Here is an 18,605-nt window from a genome sequence, read left to right on the forward strand (position 1 = left end):
CCATAGGATCCACAATACATTTCGTATACTGGGCTTTCCTTGGAGGGCTGACAGCATTATGTATGAAAGCCTAAGGCAGTATGTTTGCAGACTTCACCCAACGTTTCTCCACCCACCTCACAGCCTGCAGTCACCGTCACCCCCCCGCCCACCCAAAGTCTGGTTTCCCTGCTCTCACTGGCAATAAAGCTACCTTTATTAGGTGGTAGATAGAGATCTTACTCTTGACCCAACATAGCTCCTGACCACTTCCATCCTCTTTGATCGCTTTAAGTACTATGCTGTTTCTGACTCTAGTATCACCTAACTTCTATTGCAAATGTCTAATTACTCTTTATTTGTCTCTGCCTTTGATTGTACTTCAAACTCTTAGATACTCCTTTCTTGGGTACCAAAAACTTTCCTTATTGCACAGCATGCTGTCCTTTACACCTCTGATTGTTGCATTCTGAAAGTCTATCGATAACCCTTACAGCAAGTTCCATTTTCACCATTTCCATTTCGCCTCAACACTTACTCTGCCTCCATACTTTTGAGATAAAAATCATCTTGTTTGTGAGGTACCCTTCCTGTGCATTTTCACATTTTAAAGTAGCTGAGTTTCATTACATTTGCCCTTAACTTTGAATTGCCTGGTTTTCTTGTGGTTGTTTCTAAGCTGTAAATGTTCCTATAAGCCTTTAAAAAAAATCAGTTAAGATACTGATGTGGATTCTTAAAAATATAACTCCAATTTAATTAAGTTTTGGTCTGAGAATAGGACATACTATATGCTGACTCTTATACAGAAGGAGATCTTTGAACAGGGTGACCAGACAGCAAGTGTGAAAAATCGAGATGGGGGTGAGGGGTTAAAGGAGCCTATCTAAGAAAAAGCCCCAAATATCGGGACTGTCCTTATAAAATAAAATCAAGACATCTGGTCACCCTATCTTAGAACCACTAGTTATATCTTGGACCCAAAGTTCCTCTTTACTGATAACCATGGGAGCTTTGCTATGGACATCATTGAGAGCAGGCAGGAACGGGTTTAAGGTAACCTTGAAATTGGCTTAAAAATAATATGTTAAAAAAAATGGGTTTCTTTTGTTTTTGCCTTCTGGTCTTTGAGCCTTTTGGTTTCACATTGTCAAGCTTTTCTCTGCAAGCACGTGGGCTAGAAGCTTCCTTTTTATTTTAAGTGAAAGTTGAGATTCTCATGCAATCAGATGACTCCAGGAGATGGGGATTTAAAAAGAAATAGCAGATATCAGAAGAGTTGGCAACACTGACCTCCCACCAATAGGGTGAGTAGATACCTTGGAAAAAAAAAAAACACACCACAAGAATTTCTCACCTTTTTTTTTTTTAAGAGCTCTCCTGGCATCCCAGTTTGGGTTATAAAAAATGGGACTGGTTTTGACATTTATAAAGCTGCTTCAGTGCCACTCCTAGTGCTTCTGTGCTGAGGCTGAGGAGAGGAGAGAGAGGAGCAGAACCAACCTCCCTCCTTCCTTTGATCCCAAAATTCTTCCACTTGAATCTTCACCTCCCCATGACTGTTGGACTCTTCCCATCTCCCACAACCCTTTGACAGGTGTTGGTTTGAAAATCATGTCATCCTAATCAGGTTCTTTAAGTAAAATAAGTTATTGAAAAATTGCCTGGCATGTGCGCCTCACATAGTGAGTGTCCCCTTGATTATATCTTTTTTCAGTGGGGCGGGAGTAGGAACCTACATTTCCTTTTACGTTTAGTTTAAAAGATTACTTCTGCTTTTTTTTTAAAAAAATCACATATTTAGTGGTTATTAAATCATCCTTTTGCCACCTGCCTAGAGAATACTTATGCTGCCATGAAGCAGCCAGTGCCTCTGGCAGAAAGATGCCCTCTATGAAATCAAACATTTCATCTGTGACACAAATTGCATCGTTTGGATAGAAGGATGATCCCTTATAGGCAAACTGATTTTCAATACATGGTACCCACTCTCTGCCAGCTTCAAAAATTAGGACCTGATGGGGATTTGCTAATGCTGAATTCAAAGCATTTGAGTTATTTCTGGTGGACTGTCTTGTAGACTGGCTACTCGTCAATGCACAGGAAAATCTCATTCATGTGCAAGTATTGAGAACTAAACAAGTATACCAAATATGCCTGCACCACAGAGATGTGTAATGGGTTTGATACTAGACCCAGTGCACAGCTTGAGTAAATGGGGTGGAAAAGGAACAGGATTTGCCTCTACTTGCACACACAGAACTCCTATTGACTCCAACTGATGTTGTGTGTTCACAACTACAGAATAGTAATAATGTTTATTAACTCTTATTCTGTTATCAAGCTGACAATACTGACAAAGCTTGTATTGGGGAGCACAGTTATATAATCAGTTCATGGCGCCAACAGCCAACCTTAATGCTTAAAGAATTATTGAACTAAATTACAGTATATGCAAGCAAGGATTTTTATGGTACCTTGTGTCCATTTTTTGTTATGAATTCAGTTTCACTGTAGGAAAAAAACGTGTTTTCTAAAATTGTTAATTTCATACACTAAATAATACTAGTATATAATGTAATGACCATAATTACCTGTGTATTGTAAAGTCTGAGAACATATATACAATTATGGGCCTAATTGTACCACTGACTTCAAAAAGAGCAAGTTCAGGCTGACTAGGCCTGATTGAAAACCTCATTTAAACCCATAGTGAGTATTTGTGGCATAAACTCATATTTTAAGATTTTAAATAACAAAGACATAAATGTTTGCCCAAGGCTGAATCTGAATATATAGTATACCAGGGGTAGGCAACCTATAGCATGCGTGCCATCTTCGGCACACGAGCTGATTTTCAGTGGCACTCACACTGCCCAGGTCCTGGCCACCAGTCCAGGGAGCTCTGCTTTTTAATTTAATTTTAAATGAAGCTTCTTAAACATTTTAAAAGCCTTATTTACTTTACATACAACAATAGTTTAGTTATATATTATAAACTTATAGACAGAGACCTTCTAAAAATGTTAAAACGTATTATTGGCATGTGAAACCTTAAATTAGAGTGAATATATGAAGATTCGGCACACATCAATTCTGAAAGGTTGCTGACCTCTGTAATATACTATAGTCCCAGAGAGAACTTTTCAAGCCAAGTTTAGTTTAATACACTTAATTCTATGATACAGCAAGCACTTGGAGGCAGAACGCTATAGAGAAGTGTACAAAAACAATATGAACATAAAAACATAAGAATGGCCATACTGGGTCAGACCAAAGGTCCATCTAGCCCAGTATCCTGTCTTCCAACAGTGACCAAAGCCAGGTGCCCCAGAGGGAATGAACAGGACAAGTGATCATCAAGTGATCCATCCCCAGTCGCCCATTCCCAGCTTCTGGCAAACAGGCTAGGGACACCATTCCTGCACAGCCTGGCTAATAGCTATTGATGGACCTATCCTCCACGGATTTATCTAGTTCCCTGTTATAGTCTTGGCCTTCACAACATGGAGTTCCACAGGCTGACTAGGCATTGTATGAAAAAAGAGACTTGTTTATTTTAAACCTGCTGCCTATTAATTTCATTTGGTGGCCCCCAGTTCTTGTGTTATGAGAAGGAGTAAACAACACTTCCTTATTTACTTTCTCCACACCAGTCATGATTTTATAGATTTCTATCATATCCTCCCTTAGTCATCTCTTTTCCAAGTGGAAAAGTCCCAGTCTTATTAATCTCTCCACATACGGCAGCCATTCCATACGCCTAATCATTTTTGTTGCCCTTTTCTAAATCTTTTCCAATTTCAATATATCTTTTCTGAGATGGGGTGACCACATCTGCACACAGTATTCAAGATGTGGGTGTACCATGAATCTATACAGAGGCAATATGATGTTTTCTATCTTATTAGCTATCTCTTTCTTAATGATTTCCAACATTCTATTCGCTTTTTTATTGCCCCATCACACTGAGTGGATGTTTTCAGAGAACTATTCACAGTGACTCCAAGATCTCTTTCTTGAGTGGTAACAGCTAATTTAGACCCCATCATTTTATATGTATAGTTGGGATTATGTTTTCCAATGTGCATTACTTTGCATGGACCAGATATAGCCCAGATGAAGTTGCACATGATAGGAGGAGACAATACAAGGAGCTTTTCTGCAGCTTACTAAGGGGCTAATCAGAATTCCATGGGGAAGCATAGTCCCTTCTCCATTCTCATGCCCCTGTGCCCACTGGTCGCTTGAAAAAGAGGTAGAACCACAGTTGCATCATTGCACTGTCCAGCAGAGCCATCTACATGTAGAGAAGGAAGTATGCTGCATCATTCTCAAGGGTGGGGTCGCTGCCCCACTGGTGTGTAATACCCTGAGAACCCTCAGGAAGAAATCTTGCTGACTAGACTTTATCCTGATTCTCTGGCTGCTGTATGGCCTCTTTGCACCCCTTCTAGTATGCTTAATGATGCCTGGTTTGCCATGTTTGAACCCATCTGATTTCTGTTCATACTTTGGTATAAAGTGAAGTTTGTCCTCTGCTGTTTTCTATGCCTTATGTTTAGGCACAATTTATCAAAAATGTAAAGTACAGTAGCACAGAAAAGAAAAAAAATCAGCAACTGAAAAAGATACAAGTAAAGAGAAATGCTAACACAAACAGTGAAAATAAAACAACATAGCTGGGTTGTTAAACACAGAAACAAAAAGAAGCTATTACAGCAGAGCAGCGTGAACTGTGAAATGAACTTGCAGAATTGGGAAAAGCAGTTTAGGAATTAAACAAGAACTTTCTCAGTACATCTGCAAGGAGAAACACTAAAAATAACTGTAACTGTCTATCCATTGCCCTGGATATTTTCAGGATCAGTGATGCAGTGGCAGTAAATATGTCAGTGATGGAGCTTATTCTCCTTTTAGATGAGATCAGGATTGTAATCCCGAGGCCATTATGACAAACCAGTAAGGATAAAATACAAATCAAACTTACACCCCAATCTTTTATTGAAGTTAACTTTAAATAAAATTGTTTGATGTACCCCTGTGCTTCCTGGGTTCATGCAGGAGAAGAATCTGAAGTACTGGAATGCTGTGGGAGAGGAACACTCAATTTCCAGAAAGACTAACCTTGCCTACAGATTTTCAGCCCGATTCCCAAACAAAAGAAATAGCCACAATGCTGAGCACCTCCTTACAGTGCTATGCATCCTTAACTCCCACAGTTTGCAACTGGTGTTGTGGCTGCTTGGCCTCATTCAGGATTGACTCAGCATCTTGCAGGCACAGGCCCTAAATTTGGATATGTATGCACACCATCCCTTCAAATACTGGGTTTGACTCATCCCCATTTATGACCTTCTAGCATGGGCTCCAGGAGACTAGCTACCCCTCTGAACTCAAACGTATCAACTCTGGAAGCTGAGGCTTCCTAGAAAGGCGGATCTCACCAGAAACAGAACAAGAGATGGGAGAAAATACAAGCCCTCCCTCAAAATGAGAGGTCCTCCAGCAAAAGCTGAACATCTGCTTACTTGAAAAAGAATTGTGCAAGGGTATCACAGTGGGTGACATGCATGCGCCACCTTATTTAAATGTAGGCCAAGGGCAAAATTAGTGGTGAATCATTTAAAATTATTTAGTGCTACTAGGGTCATTTAAAAAAATTTGGTTGGAATAACAATCACATTTCTTATAATAATACACTGTCCTATCTGGCTCAGCAGAGGGTTTCACAGCATCTTTTAAACTAGTAGTTTCAGGCTGAGATGTTCAAAGTTGCCTAAAGAATTTTGACTCCCATTCCCCTACTCAGCTTTGAACATCTCAGACTTAAATTCAGTTCTAAAAACCCTAAACATAAATAATAGTGTTCACCTTAAATAAAGAGCTATTATCAACCACCATAACCATGTATTCTTAAAATAAGAAGGCTTAAATCACACACTATTTCATTCATTGCACTGAAACTTGCTGTTAAACTATTTTCTAAAGTGTATTTTTCTTCTTTGGGTAGTGTCTCAGACCACATCAAGCGAGATTAATACTAAACTAGACAGGCATCTAAATGGGCACTTTGCTCATTTTGGGCCCATTTTACTGTCCTTACACTGAGAATTACCTTGCTCTGTGAATAGTCATATTTGACTAAGATGCAACTCAATGCAAATACAAGTGGCAGAATCAGGCCCTTTCCTCATTCAGACAGATGTCACTGGACACAAGATCTATACTGATAAACACAATTTGCAGTATCTTATTTAAAAGTAAGTGCAAAACTAAGATGGGATTTTCACAAACAAGTTAGTCTGCCTTCTCATCTCCTAGGACAGAAAGGATTACAGTACACTGAAAAGCTTCTCCATCAATGTTCCTGGTAAACTTTGCTGAAGTATACTGAGTTAGTCTAATTTTTCTAAGATTAAGGTATCAACAGGAAACAGGTGAGATTAACCCTCACTGGTGTAGAAAGGATGTGATTTACATTTCCCCTATGTCCATGCAGACAGTCATGCTGGCAGACAAGTTCAGACCCAAAGGAAAAGGTTCCACCAAGATAGAGCCAAAGAAAAAATAATAAAAATGTTGCTAATAGAGGATGTTATTCTGGCTAACAGTTAGTCAGATTGTGAACATTAAGGATTGGTTTCTTAAGCAAAGCCCACATAATGGCTTCCGTAAGAGAAGCTATCAACTTGCCTCCCTAAAAGAGGCATTTACACTTTCCTCCAACAGTGGAGCCAGTTCTTCCTGGCTGGCCTTCAACCAACCAGGACACAGATCTGAAAGACATGTTGTGGAATAAAAGGCTTCTAACCACTCCTAATACTTCAGTGTGTCACTAGTCTAAACTATTCTAGAGAAGATCTAGTTTTGTGTCCTCCAGACACTATTCTGTATCCACAGAACAAAAAGCTCAGCTAAAGCTGCTGAAATTTATTCGCTTTACTTTATGAGGCAATAAAAATAGTCTCACAATGGGAGGAAAATTTCTCTTGATAAAGGCCCCTTTCTCGGCAGAAAGAGGATGCACCTGGCCCCAAAGTGTTCTGGGCCAATGGGCAATTTGTCTCTAGTTTTTGTATTGCTGTTGCTAAAAGAAGCTGCCAGATTGGGAAAATATTTGGTAGCCAAAAGTGTTCTCTTGTGCTGTCTTCTCAGCAATATTAGCTATTGTATTGCAAAGTGATCTGAATGTAAATGACTGTACAGTGCCCACTACATCAGGTATGGAAGAATGACTAATACTGGTACCACTGAGGTTCGTTATATCCTAGCTGCTGGATCTGGATCAGAGTATTATGATTACCTGACACCCGTTAGATCTCCATATCCCTATAGCTTCTAAAATATTCGCTAATATCTATGATACCAGCTGCTCTTGTTTTCCAAGCTGCTCTTGTTCCCTCATCCTCTAATCCATGCCACTCAGAACATCTTCACCACTAATTGGCTGGTCACTTGCTTTTTCTTTCTCCTGGGCTTATGATGGTTCTTTTGGTTGCCTGCCCTTGAGGTCAATGAGAGTTGCTGGAACACCAGGTCTGGTTACTTACTGACTTCACTGCCAGTGCAGCTTGACACTTGCCAGAAAAAAGCCAATATAGGAATTTGCTTCTAGAGTACTGATGTTATGGCCGTTTGCCTTTTGTTGGGCATGGGATGCCTCTGCTAAACAGTATTCATTCCTACTGTTGCTGCTACACACAAAAATATCCAGTGGATATTATAGAGGAAACTGTTCCCTCCTCTTATGGCATATTTTTCTGTATCACTTCTGTGGGGATTTTTATGTCCATCAGACCCTTACTATTCTTTCTGTCCACTCATCAAGTCCAGTTTACCCAGGCATTGCATGACACACAAAACCCCCGTCAGAACTGAGAATAAAAGATCTACCTGCCACTCCAAAAGTTCCCTCTTTACCAATCACTTTTTCCATACATAGCTTCTTGGCACCCTGACAACCTCAGACCAGGACTCTATTTTAAACAAAAATTGGTCATATGATAAAAATGACATATTTCCTGTCAATGTATTAGACATTCCCTTGATCTAAAAGAAAGCTAACCCAGTTATCTGATTTACAAAAATAACTGCCACATGCTACTATCTGTTTTACAGACCTCCTAGCAAAAGGCATCCTATTGAATTCACATATCTGCTTTGATGTGCAGTAAAATTTTCCCTTTTAACTCAAGCACATACTGCATTAATTGCCCATTATCTTCTTTGAAATGTATCATATTTAACAAGGCTTAGATGTTGGAGGAGATTTTCTATTCAAAAGTTCTTCCCACCATATCAAAATCATCCTTTTAATTGCGTGAAATAAACAGTCTCAGTTCACACATCAATGATCAAGGGCCACATTTTCAAAAGTGGGAGTACTGAAATGCACAAGAGCTCGAAGATCATGTACCTGCACTGGTGAGTGCAAATCAAACTACTGCACATTTTCCTGATCTTTACAGATAAAACTCCCACACTGGATTTTTAATTTAAATGTTGCTATATCAGAATATAGTACAACTTTGAAAAACCATCTGTACTTTGTGCCAAATTCTACTCTCAATTCACTAATTTAAATTAAAAGTAACTCTAGAGAGTCAGTTTCCCAGGGCTGCCCAGAGGGGGGCGGGGGCAAGTGGGGCAATTTGCCCCAGGCCCCGGGCCCTGCAGGGGCCCCCACGCGAATGCTCCGGCCCCAGCCCCACCTCTGCCTTCCCCCATCCCCTGGCACCTCAGTGCGCCGCGTTCAGGAGAAGCCCTGGACAGAGCTAAAGCAGCATGGCTCAGGCGGGGCCTGAGTCCTTCCCGCTTGGAGCTGCGTGGTAAGGGGGTGGGGCTGCTCCTGCACACGGTGAGCTGAGGCTCCAGGAGCAGGAGGAGGCAGGGGTAAGCAGCATGGCAGGGGACTGGGGCCAGGGGGGTTGGATAAGGGGCAGGGAGTCCCAGGGACAGTCAGGGCACAGGGAGTGGACAGAGGTTCTGGGAGGGCAGTCAGGGGACGGAGAATGGGGGGTTGGATCATGGGCATTCTGGGGGTTTGTCAGGACTTGGCAGGGGGTGGGGGTGGATAGGGGTTGGGGCAGTCAGGGAACAGGGGGAGGGGGGTGGTCCTGAGGTGGTGGTTGGGAAGTCTAGGGGTGGTGGTGAGGGGACAAGGAGCAGGATGGGTTGGGGATTCTGAGGGGGGTAGTCGGGGGGCAGGAAGTGGATGGGGGTCAGATGGGGGGCAGGGCCAGGCTGTTTGAGGAGGCACAGCCTTCTCTACCCTAAAGTTCATTCAGCAGTTTGAGGCTTGCGGACAGCTATTTAACACAAAGAGCCAAGCTGTTATCTTTTCCATGGGGGAGGGATCACATGAGAATACCAAAATCCTACACCACCTACCTCCTTCCCAACCCTACCAAGGGAGACCTTCCCCATCCCCTGGATTCCCTGAGATTCCAGAGGGGTTAATTCAGTGGTTCTCAAACTTTTGTAATGGTGACCCCTTTCACATAACAAACCTATGAGTGTGACCCCCCTTATAAATTAAAAACACTTTTTAATATATTTAACACTATTATAAATGCTGGAGGCAAAGCAGGGTTTGAGATGGAGGCTGACACCTCGTGACCCCCAGAGGGGTCCCGACCCCCAGTTTGAGAACCCCTGGGTTAATTTAATTTTAGCACCCTGTGTCCATTCACATGCATGTGTTATTTTGAGCATTTCATTTTTCACCTAAGCTCATCCCAGATTCTGGAACAAGCTCAAATGCTCAGTTCGTGGAGTATGTACATAAGATATACTAAAGACAAACCCACAGTAACCGTCTCCAGTTTGTGAGGGACCCCATGGAGCCAGTCTCTAGGAAACACATACATTTATGGAGGTTAAGTCCATTAATGGCTATTAGCCAGGATGGGTAAGGAATGGTGTCCCTAGCCTCTGTTTGTCAGAAGGTGGATACTGGGCTGGATGGACCTTTGGTCTGACCCAGTATGGCCGTTCTTATGTTCTAAGCTAAATGAACCCAAAGTTATGGAGACAGATATGAGTCAAGGAAGTCAGCAGAGTATCAGAAACCTGGAAAAATCTCTGACTGGATGGGCTCAGGCGTTTGGTCACAAGCTGAGGTGGTTCAAAAGTTTTGAATTTTTTTTTTTAAAAACAGAATTTTTTTTATTGTCTCTTTAAACAAACACAGCAAGCAGCAAATATTTGGCCACACACTTCTGAAACCACAAATCATGTTCGGCAGACTAATTTCAGCTTTTCAATTAAAAAAAACACACAACAAATTTTAAAGGAAAGCAGATATTGTCCATGATTTTTTTCTGCTTTTTAAAAACCCCTAGTTTTCAATCCAAAAAAAAGTTTTGACGGAAAATATTTGTCCAACCCTTTTAATGAGCTTTAGTGTCTTTTAGCACTAGCTGATGCTGTGAACCAGTGATATCTTGTAAAGGTGACTTGAAAAGAAGCTCTCTCAAAACTGGATTTGTGCCGAGATGCGGAAGGTTTTTAAATGTGTATTTTTCCCAGGGCTGCCGGGCGGTGGGACGGGGGGGAAGTGGGGCAATTTGCCTTGGGTGCTGCAGGGGCCTCCACGAGAATATAGTATTCTATAGTACTGCAACTTTTTTTTAATGGAAGGGGCCCCTGAAATTGCTTTGCCCCAGGCCCCCTGAATCCTCTGGGCGGCCCCGTAGTTTCCCTCTGTGACATCATTTTACATTGACAGTAATTCCATCAAAGTCAATGGAGTCCCTCTTGATTTAAATTTGTGTAAATGAGAGCAGAATCTGATTTCTTTACTCAGTGGTGTAATTTTAAAGTCTGAATCTGCTCTCAGTTACATAATTTTAAGTGGAGAGGAACTCCACTGACTTCCAAAGGACTGTGTAGATGAGGTCAGAATATGGATCTTGATTGTAGTCTTATCTCACTTACCCCAGCAACTTAAAACACCACTTAACCAAGGGGATTAAAAAAGAATGTATGTGTGGGGGAAAGAAAGCACTGCTAATTGTGATGAATTTGTACTGTGAGGCAAAGGTTTTAATGCAGTTTTTTAAAAGGTTTAGGAAATGCTTCTGTGCTTTATAATCCTTAAGTATTTGTACAATTCTATAATACTCATTTCCCTGGTACACTTTTTATTCTTACACTTCCTGCCATTATTGCACTTGCTTCCCCAACCTATCTCCACCCACACTGGGGGTTCGTGACAGGGTAAGATGCATTACCAATCTAAGAGCTGCTTCACTACAACAGGCTGAATTTTCATATTGCAATGGTACAAATCTCACCGCTTTGCAAAAGGATACAAACATACAGTGGCAAAAGTGCAAGCCAAATGAAATCACGTGCAGTTATACAAAAATGCAAACCATAAAGTTAAAACGCTTTTTCTTCTCTATGCTTTTTTGCAGCGCTCATCTAGTCAATTTGACTAGATGGACAGGAAGTTATAGACTATTTTTAACTTTGGAATGTGAACAATAATCAAAAGAGGCTAAAAACTTTATAATGTAACTTCATTCTACTGCAGTAGGTGATATTTTGTATCAAAAGTATGTATATTGCTCCATAATATTATAGTGAGATCTGGATTGATCTCTCTGCCCTACAGAAGCACAACTTGCCTGTAACAACAATGCCTCATATACTCTTAGTGGATTCACCCCCAAGGAGGCAAACTTTAGTTTCCACTAAGGTTAAAACATCATGATAATGAATTGTTGCAATTGCTCGCTTAAAATTACAAAAAGTCTGGGAATGCAAAAATGAGGGGTTCAAGTGCAACATTAATTCAGCTATAAAGCACACATAGTATTTTGTCTTTGTTTTTTTCCCCTCATTAAATGCATATCTTCTTTGTGTTGTAAGGTGTAAATAATAAAAAACATATATAATATGAGCAAGTTAACGTTGTTGGAAGCTTAACTCCCGCATTTTATTTCTGTAATTTTAACTATACCTTTGCAACAAAATATCTGTTAGTATTATAATTTTGGAAATGCAAACAAAACCAGTAATAATTGCTCAGCGTATTCCTCAAGTGTTCCACTATGTAGATAGTCTATAAGGTGCCACAGGATTCTTTGCTGCTTTTACAGATCCAGAATAACACGGCTACCCCTCTGATACTTGACACTATGTAGATAGTGTGCAGGGTCTGATCCTGCAAAGCTTAATCACATGATTTGTCTTTACTTACGGGAGTAATCAGTGGAACTACTCATATACCAAAAGAGAAGAGAGGATTTTCAATAACTGTAAAGGTGAGACTTTTAAAAAGATGTTCTTGTTATTTCAAATGAAAATAGGAGTTGTAAACTGAAAAATATTGTTATAAGAAAAGATATTTCACATTACAACTAAAGGACCTGACTTTGCAAACCCTTGTCCATGTGAGAGAAGTCTTTACTCACACAACTAGATCCATTGACTTACATGGGATCAACAACTCACACTGATAAGATATTACAGGATCAGGCCAAAACTGAATAAATGATCATTTGAGCTAGACCTGATGAGATAAGTTTCTAGGGCCTGATCCTGAGAGGTTTTAAGCACTTTGGCCCCAATTCACAAAGTACTTGAGTAGCCTCATTGAAACCCTTGGCTAATTAATTATGCAGGGCTCAGTTCTTTGCTCAGTTACACCAGTGTGTAAATATGGAATATTCCATTGCTATTAGTGAAGTTACTTCAGTCAAATGAGGGAAATTGATCTATAATATACCATTAACAGTCACATATTTTCTAAGGGCCAAATTTTGCTCTCTCAGTTACGATAGTAGCTAGATTCATTTTCTTTACTTCACTGGGGTTACTCTGAATTTAAACGAGTGCAAATGGAGGAAGTATTTGTCTTAATCACTCCCTGTGTTCCTCTGCCTCTAGGGCCTGATCCAAAGCCCAGTGATATCAGTGGGAGTCTTTCTAATAACTTTATTAGGTTTTGAATCAGTCTGCAGATCAACTAATTAGGCACACTTACAAAAATCAAAATTAACAAATAACATTCTCAAACAGCATCAGACTCCTACATGAATATCATTGCCAAGTTTTATCTTAATGCAATATATCATATCAGCATTTGGAAGGAATAAGAAAAATTTTATTTGCCTTAAAAAAAATAAAATCTAAAACTTGCATCCTCTGCCTTCAACAGCAGTTTTACCATTGACTATAGTGGGAGCAAGAGTAGGCACTTCCATAGCAAATGCAAAGAGAAAAAAGGAATCAAATGCATCAGTGCCATTATAGTGTAGTCACTAAAGTTAAAAACATTATAACGTTAGTACCACTCTTAACATTTTTTTTGGCTCCTAGTACTTTTTAAAAGACACCTATTAACTGCTTCCAAAAATAACTCCCCCAACACACACACTTTGAGCAGAATTTGATCTAGTTACATTAGTACAACCATGATGACTTCAAAATAGAAATGTAACTGAGTAAAATTACATTTTTGATTTTGCTGGGCTTTAATATTTTTAGTAGAAACAAAACCTGAAAGCTTTATAAAATACAGTTATGGGTTTTAATGATTTCTTCAACTGAACATGAAAATAAGAGCAAATATTAATTAGTTTAGTCATTCTGATCTTCCTAAAATGGTTTAAAGACATTTATTCCAAGTTGTTTTATCTATTCAAGATGAGGCCTTCCTCCTAACCTTCCTCTCCACAAAAAAACTGTCAGAAAATAAAAACACTCATGTCTCAAGACTGATAAATGCAGAAATAAGGAAGCTTAAGCTTAACGAATGGCTGAGAAAGGAAAGCGTCATAGTTCCTGTAAAAGTACCCACTCCAAGTGCTCTCAGGCTGTAACAGTTTATGGCCCTGATCTTCTTATCAGATCTGTGCAGGGTCAATGCACATGGATCAGACTTCACATTTAGGTCCAAAGGTCCAGGACATTAAAATACTTTGTACATGGACGGCTTGCAAGACAAAGCCCAAAATAAAGGATATTAACAAAAATTATGAGTGAAAATGTAAATGGCTTGTTGAATTATGGGAAAAAATTGTCATAAGAGGGAGATACTTTCCAAAATTACCTTATAATTAAACCAAATTAGCAAATGTGATTTTGGGCTTGATCCTGGTCCACTGAAGTCAGTAGTATTTGTGCCTAAGAAAGAAATGCTGGATTGGCCCCAAAATTGGCCTGACATACCACTGCTATACTCCTCAAGTTTTATGTTACTGTGACTATTAAAATCAATGGAGTTTCACTTGTGTAAAACTGAAATAAATAGTGGTGACTGCATCCAATTCATTTCAGTGTGTCTAATAATATTCTGCAATTTTTTTTCTTAGAAAAAAATCAAAGACATTTGACAAAAAAAAGATAGGCTTTAAAACCCTGAATTAATATATTGTATTTAGCATCCCTGTAACTTCATCCCATGCAAACCATGAGCATTGTTTGTTATGTTTACTGAACAAATCAGTTTTACATTCATGTATCTAACTATGCTCATTTACTCAAATACTGGTTTGTGTTGATTTTAAAGACAGTTGTAATTTACAGAGTTTTTTGTTTGCTTTCAAACTAGTACATTTCATTTGTTTTCATAGTAAGCAGTTTAGTGGGATATGACTCCTTATATTACTTTTTGGTGTAAATTTGTTTCCTTATGAATTTAGTAAGTATTTTTTTTTAAAAAGTGTGAGTAATAAATTTTATTTGACTGCCTAATTTGTATTTTTGATTTGCCATTGTATGGTGTGTATTTTTCCCTGTATCATTTACTCCACTGTTTTTCAAATTATACATAAAAAATAAGCATGGGATTAACAAAGAAACCTAGTTGGCCAAATTTGGCTTTTAGGCGTGAAGGAAATTTAAATGTTATTTTAGGGATGTGCCCAAACAAAATTGCAGATTTGAACACCTCAGACCTTGGCACGCGAAGGTATGGGGGGCATGAATGTGAATTTTGCCACTTGAGGCCCCTCTCTACTAAATGTTGTTACTTGATGCATCCCAACGTGCTTGGAACGGGGCAAAATATCCTCCCAAGCTGTATCTAAAGGGTGTAAGGAGATGCGACGGGCAGTTAGCTATAAAGCACCTTGAAAGCGAAGGCGGAAGAAACCGATCCATGCACTGGGTTTGCTCACCCCGTGCGTGTCCCTTTCCTAACGCGTTACTGACAATTGCAGCCCAGTCTAGCCGCGAAGCTTCCCCGCTCTCAGATCACAAAAGGGACAACCCGTGTCTTTGCTGGCGGAGCCCCGGACTCCCGAGCGTGCCCCAGCCAGCGCGTCCCGCCCAGGGCTCCCTCACCTGCCGCAGCGAGCAGGCAGCGGCGCTTACCTAGGCACGGCGAACGGGGAGCGCCGCGGGCTGTCAATCCGCAGGGATCCTGGCCGGGGGCGGGAAGGGAGGGAAAACCTCCCTGGGTGCGGCGCCCTTCCCCGGCTGAGCGAGGCGGCTGGTGGCCGCGGGCAAGCTGCGGCTGAGCCCCCACGGCGAGGCTGCCGGAGCGTCCACACCTCAGCGGGGCGGGTCCCCCGGGGGGACACCCCCAGCCCAGGAGCAGCGCGGAGGGAAGCCGAGGGGCGGAGGCAGCAGCCGCTGTGCCCTGCTGCGGGGGTCCCGGCTCGGCTCCAGCGCGCTGCCTCCCGAACCTGCGTTCAGCGAAACCTTCGCTTCCTCATTTTCTGTGGCAGCCTCGGCTACTTCCTCCTAGCCTGGTTTCAGCTCACACACTTCCTCATTGGGCAGGACCGCAGCTGCTCCCCCTTTCATTTGCTTAACAGCCTTGACAAGTTCAGGGAGGCCACCGGCTTCCCCAGCCAGGATGCACCAGCTCGGCGTTGGGTGGCTGTGCCGCAGCTGTCTTCTTCTCCCTTTCCTGTCTGCAGCCTCTGATCCGTCCCTGTGAAACACTTCCCACAATTCCACACCTCCCTCTCTTGCCTTTCCCCCAGGCCAGTTTCATTAGGGAGCTGCAAAATAATCCTTCCCACTTTCCTTTCTGGTCCAAAAGAGTTCAGGGGGAACCCGCCCACGCTGGGTTTCATAGAATAATAATAAAAAAAGACTGGAAGTGACTCGGAGAGGTTATAAAGTCCAGCCCCCTTGGCTGATGCAAGGCCAAATAAACCTAGACCATCCCTGACAGCTGTCTAACTTGTTCTTAAAAACCTTCAGTGAGAGAGATTCCACCACCTCCTGAGATAACCTTTTCCTGTGCTTACCTAGCCTTATCCTTAGAAAGTGTTTCCTAATATCCAATCTAACTCTCTTTTACTGGACATCCAGCCCATTACCTCATCTTACCGTCAGTGGGCATGGAGAGCAGTTGATAACCAGCCTATTCATAACTGCCTTTAATGTATCTGAAGATTCTTAGCATGTGTCCATCCGCAGCCTCTTCTTCTCTAGAAGAAACATGCCCTATTCTTTCCGTCTTTCCTGTTTTCCAAACTTATTCTTTTTGTTACTTTCCTCTGGACTCTCTCCAGAGTGTTCACAGCTTTCTGAAGGTGTGGTATGGTGCCAAAAACTGGATACGATACTCCAGCTGAGGCTTCACTAGTGCCAAGTAGAGTGGAACAATTACCTCCTGGGTCTTACAAATGACACTCCTATTCTGACATCCCAGAATGATATTAGCCTTTTATGCAACTGCATCATGTTGTTGATTCATATTCAGTGTGTGTTTTATGTGGTCTGCATGAAATTATTATAACATGGGTGTACAACTATTTGGAAAAGTGTATCCAAACAGTAATTATGGGGTACAGTGGGGGCTGTTCGTTACAATTCAATATTTGCATTAATAATGAAGCGGAGTACACTTATAAAAATTTGAAAATGACAAAGGCAGGAGGAATTGTAAATATTTTGCAAGATTAGAATTCAAAGTGACCTTGATACATTGAAGAATTGGTCTGAAATCAATGAAATTTAATAAAGACAAGTTCAAAGTACTGCACTAAGGCCTGGTCTACACTGAGGGGGGGGAGGTCGAACTAAGGTACGCAAGTTCAGCTACGCGAATAGCGTCGCTGAACTCGAACTACCTTAGTTCAAACTACTCACCCATCCAGACGCCGCGGGATCGAAGTCTGCGGCTCCCCCGTTGACTCCGCCACCGCCGTTCGCAGTGGTGGAGTTCCGGAGTTGACGGGAGCGCGTTCGGAGCGCTCTGAGAAGTAGAACGCTACCCGCCGACCCGGGCGGGTAGTGTAGACGTACCCTAAGAAAAAAAAATGTCCAAATACCAAATGGGGAATAACTGGCTAGGCAATGGTATTGCAGAACTGGATTAAATCATATCTTTTAAAACTGCCTACTCTTGTCTTGAGAACTCCAAGCAATGGTGAGTCCACCACCTCTTTGGGTGAACTATTCCAATGTTTAATTATCCTCAGAGCTTAAGAAATTGTACCTTATTTCAACGCTGAATTTGTCTAACTTCAGCTTCTAGACCTTGAATTTGTTATGCCTTTGTCAACAAGAATGAAGCACACCCACTATCAGATATGTTTTATGTGTAAGTGCCTAGACACATTGATTAAGTCACCTCTCAACCTTCTCTGTGATAAGCTCTTCAAGCTTTGTAATGTGAGGCTTGATTTCCAACCTTTAGATCTCTTTTGTGGCCTTCCTTTGAACTTTCCAGTGTTTCCATATCCTTCTTGAAATGGGGGTACCAGAACTAGACACAGTTTTCCAGTAGTGATTTACCAATGCTGTGTACAGAGCAAGATCATTTCCCTACTTCATCCCCCTTTTTATACATCTAAAGATTGCATTAGTATTATACCAAGTTCATGCTCAGGCATTGTATACAATGACTCCTAAAGTCCTTCTCCGAGTCACTGCTTTCCAAGACAACCTCCCCACCTGTCAGTATAGCCTGCATTCCTTGTTCCCAGCTGTATTACCTTGCATTTATCGGTGACCATTTAACTAGGCTATTCAGACCACTCTCTAACAGTAACCTTCCTGCAGGTGAAAGCTCCTTGGGAAGCTCAGAGGTTTCTTCAACCTTTCACACTTGCTAGTGGAGGGAACAGGTTCTTATTTTCTATATAGGAATCTACTTACTCTTTTCTTATCACAATATGGAAGAAAAACCTTACAAACCTTAGAGCCTGAAAGTTCTAAATTCTGGCATCTCCTAACTCGGGGTGGGCCACATCCAGCCCACAGGACCATCTTTCATGGCCCCCGAGCTCCTGGCCTGGGAGGCTAGCCCTCAGCCCCTCCCCTACTGTTCCTCCTCCCCCACAGCCTCAGCTCGCCTGGCTGCAGGCACAATGCTCTAGGTGGCAGGGCTGTGAGCTCCTGGGGCAGCGCAACTGCAGAGCCGCAGCCTGACCCGGTGCTCAGAGCTGTGTGGTGGCGGTGGCACAACTGTAGCGCCACCAGCCACTGGTGCTCCAGACATCGCAGTAAGGGGGCAGGGAGGGTTGGATAGAGGGTAGGGGAGTTTGGGGTGGTGATCAGGGGGCAGGGGAGTGGATAGGGAGCAGAGTGGTTGTGGGGGGAATAGGGAGTTGAATAGGGGCAGTGGTCCCAGGGGGGCAGTCAGGAAGGAGGAGCGGTTGGATGGAGCAGCAAGGGGAAGTCAGGGGCAGGGGTTCCAGGGGCTGTCA

General features: G+C 41.8%; 1 protein-coding gene across 3 annotated transcripts in view; it reads right to left on the minus strand.

The window, feature by feature from the left end:
• Positions 1-18,605, minus strand: part of SYK (spleen associated tyrosine kinase) — a 94,248-nt gene that overhangs the window by 62,005 nt on the left and 13,638 nt on the right. For 2 of the 3 annotated variants that reach the window (XM_039544788.1, XM_039544786.1), the window contains exon 1: positions 15,310-15,913. The exons of the other annotated variant lie outside the window; for it this stretch is intronic. The gene's annotated coding sequence lies outside the window, so the exon portion shown is untranslated. Of the gene's footprint in view, positions 1-15,309; positions 15,914-18,605 lie in introns of those variants that run through there. 3 annotated transcript variants of the gene reach the window in all.

Source organism: Mauremys reevesii, linkage group 6, assembly GCF_016161935.1.
Source record: "Mauremys reevesii isolate NIE-2019 linkage group 6, ASM1616193v1, whole genome shotgun sequence".
In the NCBI taxonomy this organism is placed as follows: Eukaryota; Metazoa; Chordata; order Testudines; family Geoemydidae; genus Mauremys; species Mauremys reevesii.